Here is a 6625-nt window from a genome sequence, read left to right on the forward strand (position 1 = left end):
GCGGCGTCAGCCCAGGGCCCGGATCGGCCGGGTGAGCGGCGCCGGCGGCCGCCCCGCCCCGCCCCGGCCCCGCTCCGCCCCGACCGCCTTCCTTCCCCGGCCCCGGCCCCGGCTCGCGCTGAGGGGGTGGCGGGCGGGGTGGAAGGGGAGGGTTGGCCCTGGTTGCCCGTCAGAATCTTCGTCCCGGGCAGCCCAGGGTTTCGGGGCTGGGTCAGCCCGCCCGCCAGCCCTGGGCTAGGGAGACTCTCGGAGCCGTCCGTGGCCTTTGCCGTAAAGAGTCCCTAGCAGGGTGGGCGGCACCGACAGAGCCCGCTCGGGCGGGCGGAGGTGGCCCCACGGGCACGTCTGTCCGCGCTCCACGCGTGAAAATCCTGCCCCTCCGAGGGACCGCGAACCGGCCTGTCCCGGGGACTGGCCCCTTCGGACGCGGCTCTGGGAGGACAAGTCCCGCTCCTGTTTCTTGTGTCCTGAGTTTTGTAAGTCAAACCTTGTCCTCACGAAAAACAGTTTTCGGATAGACCGTCGAAGTGTAAGCTGGGGATGAATTTTTAAGAAGTCGTGCAGAAAAAAAGGCTGTTTATTAAAAGATGTTTGGATAAACATTTGCTGAGATGCAACTAGGCAATAGCACCAAAACATGACAAAAAGTTTTTGGAGACCTTGAGTACAGTAGCAAAACTCAATAGCAGTAATCAAGCAAATTAGGGGAAAATAGTTCTACTTTTAGTAATTTCCATTATTTTAACATCTCTCATCATGATTTTTGAATGTTCATGAAGAAAAGAAAGGACCTTTGACATGGCCAGGAATTAGAAAAACATTTACATTGTGGCATCATTGGCAACAACTTAATATACCCAGCTTGAAAATGATCCTGATCATTCAGTTAAGTAATTTATGTCATAATCCAAATAGTAAGTAATGTGTGGCTGAATTTGATAAAGTCAGAGGAAATCCTATGGCATTATGACAAGAAGTGAATTCCAGAGAAGGGAAATAACTAACAATTAAAGCAATCTTGCTTACATGCCAGTCAGATTACAGGAATTAAAACCAAAACAAAACCCAGGCTGTGTAAAGTTCCTATTGTACCTTTTATCCTGATAAGAACAGGGCCTGAAAGGTATTGTGTGTGTTTCCTTTTCTCGAATCATTTTACCTTTTTCAGCTTGTATTGTCTTGCTTACACATCAGTATAAGTGTTTGCATATAAAAGCTATATGACAAGTTTGTTTCCATTTCCTAAACTTAGTGTTACTGGTATATAGAAGTCCCACAAGTCTCTCTTTCAATGCTCAGTACTATATGGCCTGATAAATGCTGATTATAGTCATGTAAGTGCTGATTAAAATTTATTGTGATATCAATTTAGCATATGTAAAAAGAAATCACCATCAAAAAATTTTAATTGGAATGTACAGAAGCAATTATTTCACTTCATAACTTCCATTGGCGCTAAGTTCCAGCAGTTCCCGTTGATGGAGTTCTACAAGAAGAGAATCCAAACAACTGAAAGCAGTGGTGCCTGAGCTTGTAGCAGAAGCACTACCTCAGCTGCGATGTTCCCCAGTAAAGCCCTGGATGTGTAGTATGTTCAGGCTGGAATGGACAGTCATCAAGTCAGTCTTAACTCTTCCCAAATCAAAATACTGCTAGTTCTTCCCTGAAGCTTGCAGCCTGCTGCCGCCCCTGACATGTGAGCCTCGCCTGCCAGAGAGGAAAGTGCTGCTTTCTGTTACATTGTCTGACATCCTTGGCACTGCTTTTCCTTCAGAAAATGGCTGGATGGAAGAGGAACAAGACTCCCACCTTTAACCTCCATGGGTTAGAGTGATCTTGTAGGATATTGGAAACCTACTTTTAGTTGCTCCTTTCCTGAGGAGCCCCAAACAGAGTAGTACTACTTCTTAGGAAAAACCCTTAAGTAGCTGGTACTTCCACCACTAGCAGATGGGCTGCTTGGCACATGTGGGGCACTGGATCTGGTGTTTCAGTTCTCACTTTTAATGTCCTTCCTCTTTCATGAGTGTTTAGTGGTCAATGTGACGGAGAGAAAGAAAATAACTCTTCAACTAGTGATTAGTACACTTATTCAAGAGGAAGATCTGTTCTACTGCATGATTATATACTTAATATAAAACTCAAGTTCAGATAATGTTTTTCCCATTTTGTACTTTAATGTATAAATAAATTCATTTAATGGATCACAACCTGGAACTCCATGCTTTCCAAATTCTACAGTATTCTACTACTCTTAAAACACTACTGAGTTTCTCCCTTTCTTGACATTCCCTTTCTCTGCATGCTGTAGGCCTATTACATACTGTTCAGGACAAACTCTGGAAATATTTTTGGCATTCTAGAAGGTGTTAACAGCCGAATTTTGGAGACTGCTGTTGCCATTTTAAGAAATTACTATATGCAGGCTGTCTGCCCTGTCTTTATTGGAAGCTTCAATAGCTGGCTCTAGTAGGAAATCAGGTCCCTCTCTACAACTACTATTCAGAGCCAAAAGCGTTGTCAGGGTTTTGGGCTTGGGATAAACTGGGATAAACTTGGGATAAATCTGGCTCAGGTAAGGAAAGCCATACCTTAGCACACAGGCTTAATTAGAAGCCAGATACTGACACTGGGGGTGCTGAAGGTGAATTCAAAGCCTGCACAGTGTGTAGAGGTATACATCAATGCATTCTGATAAAATCAGTTGCAAGGGTTGAGGAGCTGTGTTGGAAGAACAGTATCAAACAGTAGCTGTCCTCAGAAGTGGGCTAGACAGCAGGACGGTCACTAGTAAAAGTACTGGAGCCATAAGATTGTCAGGCTCAAGAATTGTCTCAGGCTGAAAAAGAAATTAAAGCCTGCCATGAGCTCAATCTCTGAGAATTAAGAAGAGGGCGTGTGACCATTGTACCAGAAGATATGGTGAATGCCATACTTTGCCTACTGTCTGATCTTCAGCCTTTCTTGTAACATACCCCAAAAGAAGAAAGAACCTTTTGTAGCATTGTACTGCTGGATATAAACAGACCCTGAAACATCCCTTCCTATAAGTAGAAATAGAATTCATATGGAAAATCCAAACCAACCACCAACCAACCAAAATTATATTAATATAAAGGTTTATAGTATAATTAAAATAAAATATTTTTATGTAAAGAATAATAGCTTATAACTGAAATGATTCTCAGCTGGCTCCCAGTACTGCTTTCTGTCTGTACAGGAAGGTAGTGGTTGAACCAAAGGCTTTGGAGTCAAAGATTTGAAAAATCCCAGAAATGCCTTCATAAGTCAGTTTATATGCTGTGAAAACACTGTAAATTAAACAGACACACTCTGGTAGCACATCTAATCCCAATAATATAGTGCCCATGTTGGAATTCATACTTTTTAAGTTCGGTAATACACTGAGGTTTTATGGGTCGCATCTTGTGTCACTGTGCGTATATACACCTCTTCCCATTCATGATTATGTAACCGCAGCATATATTTGTATAATCTGTTTTCTATTAATACTTAACATATTTGTGTAATCATTTAATGCAGTTTAACAATGGGAAATTAATAGGCAATACATTCCTTCAATGTATTACTAGTCACAACCCTGCAGAACTCCAGCTGATACTTTGAAGAATAGTAGCAATCCTGGAACCAGATTTTCCAGATAAATGTGTGTAAATTTGATTTACCGTTTACTGATGTATTGAAAAGACATATGAAAAGGAGTAGAATCACTATAATAACCAAAACTTGTTTTACTAAAGTAGGTAAGGGCATTTGTGTGTGAGTCTATAGATTCTTTGCCAGCATTAACAACTGTAAGCTTAGCTTGATAATAACCAGGCAAAGATTATAAAATCAGTAGTGCCAGCTGCCTGGCCTGTGTACAATCAGGCTTTCATGAAAAATGTGGGGACTGGATTTGACAGAACCAGAAAGCAGCTGTTCTCAACAGCACACTTCCGCTCAGAAACTACAGAGATCTGAGGGAGAATTAATGCTCCTTTTCACATTAGTGCACCCTTTCAGTGGTCCTTGTGGCAGCTGTTGCTGTGCTTCCCTGAAACACTCAAACTGGAGTTGTACTAGGACTGCATGCAGCAACTGGCAAAACGTTCAGTAGGCAAAAGTCCTGAGATTTCAGGGAACTGGACTAGGTATATCATGTGTGGTTTTCATGGTCTTTGTCCTTTGAATATCATACTTCCTGGAGCAGGAAGGATAATCATTTAGTCCCATACACCAGCTGTCTATCTTAGAAGAAGTTGGCTATCTTACACTTGGAGGAACTGGCCCCTGTGGAAATAGAAATAAATTTTTGGGGTTTCCTCATTTAACTATGCAATGATAGTTTAATAACTGGAAGTTATTTGCAGCTTTACCACTTCCCTAATAGTGACTGAGAAAGTAGTTTCATCACATGGTACTACAGTTTCTCCACATGTGGCATAGGAATAATTGAACTTACCTCTTCATGGAACATCATGAAGTTTATGTAGGAAGCTGGAAGCTGAAATTATTTTAAGAACATTGGGAAGACCATATTGAGGAACACAGCTTTTATGGTTTTGACATCAACTATCACATCTTTTCTAGCTAGTTTGAGCTGGCATGTGGCAGTTGTATTGGCAACTGGGACTGCAGCACACATCGCTTTTGAACATACATACATGTATATGTGTATGCATGTATACACATAAACATGATAATGGAAATCAAACAGCCTTACCCTGTCATTTTACACCTGCTTGTCAGAAGACATGACAGAGCAAATTTTGTCTGTCTTTTGTAGAGGTGTTTTGGGAAGTGCTCAATCCTGCATTACTTGAACTGACTTCTTCAGAGCTTTTACTATGGACAGAGATCAGCGAACATGAGCTCCTGATTAAAACAAATCTTCCTCATTCTACTACAGTAAGAGTCAGTCTTAAGTACTAAATTGAACCTCCAACTTTTCATATTTGAATGTACTTTTAAATATGCATTTATAGCAAGGTGAGAGCATCTCGGAAAGAGATGCTGTGATGGATTTTTGGAACATTTGGGAAAACTGAAAATGTAGTTGAAGCCCACTAGATGTCAGTGCCGCCGCACAATAGACTACTGCAGCTCTGCTCGCTAGGCAGGTAGGACTGTGCGTCCCAGAGTAATGGGTGAGTTGTCCTGGATCGCGGGAATTGTCTATGTAAGTTCTGTCGTATTTTTACATAACTCTGGGAAATAGTTACAGGAGCAATGATGCAACCTATTTATTCTGATTGTAGTTCCTATCAAAGAATTTGTATGCAGCAGAACTCCTTTATGGAATAAGAAGACTTATCAGAAGCAAACAAAAGGAGATATTTCTGAATGAAAGGACAGTCACTGAACTAAAAGCAATTAGAGGGAACTGGTACTAGCAAATAAAGCTTCATCTCTGACTCTTACGTCCAAAGGAGTCTTTCTCCTCTAAAATGTGTTAGCTGTTCTGGCTTCAATATGAACTGAAATTACAACATTGATTATTGCTTGGGAAAATGAAATTTTAGATTTGAAAACACAATATTTTGTCTCTGATGGATATCCACTTCTGTGTAAGCCAGCAAATGTCTAAAGATTGCTGGAGAAATTAAATCTGGTCAATCTTGCATGCACCAAGCAGAAGGAACAGTGTATTAAGAGGGTCACTGCAAATCTGCAGCTTTTGCAATAGCAGGCAATTGCCAAAATTAAACAATGAACAAAGAAACACACTGGAGTCATGAATTTCTGACATGGAAATGAAAGGTTCAATTATACCTTTAGAACAGATGAAGTCATGAACTGTGACAAACACTCAGCAGTGTTCCTGCAGCATCTAAAGAAGCTTCTCTCAAGCACATCTCTTTTAATAAGGCCTGTAATTATGTCATTGTGGAACTGTGCATCCTATATCCTTTAATTATTTTCCACTCTGAGGATTGTGCCACTGTCATTAAAATGTGGTTTTGAGGACTGAAACTTGTAATTCATTCTTTGTTTAGGAGGTACAGAGTGCAATGCTAATTACCATGCTAATTAGACCTCACTGCTGGATAGTGCTTGCTTTATTTTATAAACTATGACCAGATTTTTAGAAAATTGCAAAAATTTATTGCTTTCTTTTTAAAACAAGCCAATCTTATAACAAGTTCTAGGAAGCTAAAATTAAGAATTTTGTCTGAGGTGACTATGGGGCACCAAAGCCACAGCTCATAACTGTGGTGATGAAGCAAAGGTCTGTCAGAAATCATGAATTCTCAATTCGAGACTGTGGGCCCTACAGAGAACAAAGCCTTAGGCCTTTTGCACATGCAAAGACAGAATCTCCTTTGGAATTCAGGTACAATCAGGCACTCACTCCAGAATGGATAATGGAATGATTTCATGTCTACTTGAATTTGAAAGGTTGAGATTTACCCTTTGATTTTTATTACCAGACACATATGTCTGTCTAGGTAATATTCTCCGAAGAGTGTATAAAGTGCGTAACTGCTCGCTGAAATTCCATTGTCAGCAACAGAACAAAATACACACTGGCATGTTTACAAAGGATGCCAAAGAATATGTTTGATTTTTATTTTGATTGTTTCTGTCAAGCTTTTTTTTTAATGTAAGTTGCTGATGCTGA

General features: G+C 40.8%; 1 long non-coding RNA gene across 1 annotated transcript; it reads left to right on the forward strand.

Annotated features, from left to right (window-relative positions):
* The first annotated feature begins 90 nt into the window (after positions 1 to 90).
* Positions 91 to 2210, forward strand: LOC121666020. The gene is made up of 2 exons (XR_006016539.1): positions 91 to 476; positions 1461 to 2210. It is a non-coding gene; the product is annotated as an uncharacterized LOC121666020 (long non-coding RNA).
* The last annotated feature ends 4415 nt before the right edge of the window (positions 2211 to 6625 follow it).

The sequence above is a fragment of the Corvus kubaryi genome, unplaced genomic scaffold (assembly GCF_017639235.1).
Source record: "Corvus kubaryi isolate FWS band 111438036 unplaced genomic scaffold, C.kubaryi_AGA036_p1.0 37334, whole genome shotgun sequence".
Lineage (NCBI taxonomy): Eukaryota > Metazoa > Chordata > Aves > Passeriformes > Corvidae > Corvus > Corvus kubaryi.